This window comes from Pollicipes pollicipes, unplaced genomic scaffold (assembly GCF_011947565.3).
Source record: "Pollicipes pollicipes isolate AB1234 unplaced genomic scaffold, Ppol_2.1 Scaffold_6138;HRSCAF=7277_pilon_pilon_pilon, whole genome shotgun sequence".
NCBI classification, from domain to species: Eukaryota; Metazoa; Arthropoda; class Thecostraca; order Pollicipedomorpha; family Pollicipedidae; genus Pollicipes; species Pollicipes pollicipes.
This window is the reverse complement of record NW_023596818.1, coordinates 30,857,552-30,858,410: the sequence shown is the minus strand read 5'-3', so window position 1 is coordinate 30,858,410 and position 859 is coordinate 30,857,552.

The window sequence follows — 859 nt, the reverse complement described above, 5'->3', positions numbered from 1 at the left end:
TTGGACGCATATAGCGCCCCCTCCTTAAAACACACACTTTTGACCAATGCGATCGCTCTCTCTTCCCCCTCTGAATTAAGGAAAATGTTCCACATTTGAAGGTGTTTGAATAAGCACCAGATATGTGAAATAAGTTCACTTAGACTATTGGTATTCTTTCAAGTGCAAAAAACTGTCTACACAGTACAAATCATATGCTAATTAAATATGTCCCTTAATACGTCATTGTTGGATTACGTCGTCGCACCTTGCACAACGTTGAATGAAAGCCAATTGACGGCGTTATGTCTGGAAATCATGCCCACGAACGCCACAAATGAGCAACTCGACACTGTATTTTTCTTGGCAGAATCTGAAATCATGCCCACGAACGCCACAAATGAGCAACTCGACAACTGTATTTTTCTTGGCCTTGATCGCTGCGTGGCTTATGGAATGACAGAATTTGAGTGACGTTATGATGGCATCATGGATACCTGGGTGACCTCGAAATAGTCTGCACATCCTCGCGGGCGTGTAGCTCAGAAACTCGAGGGATTTATGTCTTAAGAACGGCAGGACTGTGCAATTCACCGAATGCTCTTGAGGATGGCTGGCTCAGTGCAAAATCCCATGCAAATGCGGTTCACCCCCTTTAAAGGGAGCGTTCCATATCTTAAGATGTTGTTGCGGGCACCAGGCATGGTGGAGAAGGCCTAATTGTAACCACTGACATTGTTTTAGCTGCTAAAGACTGGCCCGGTTATCGAAATTTAACTACCTGGAACATGTGTTCCTCATTAAATCATCGTTTGATAGAGCGAACTGCTCTGTTGATGAAACGATCCCTGCGGGCGTACTCAAGACACAAATAAATAAT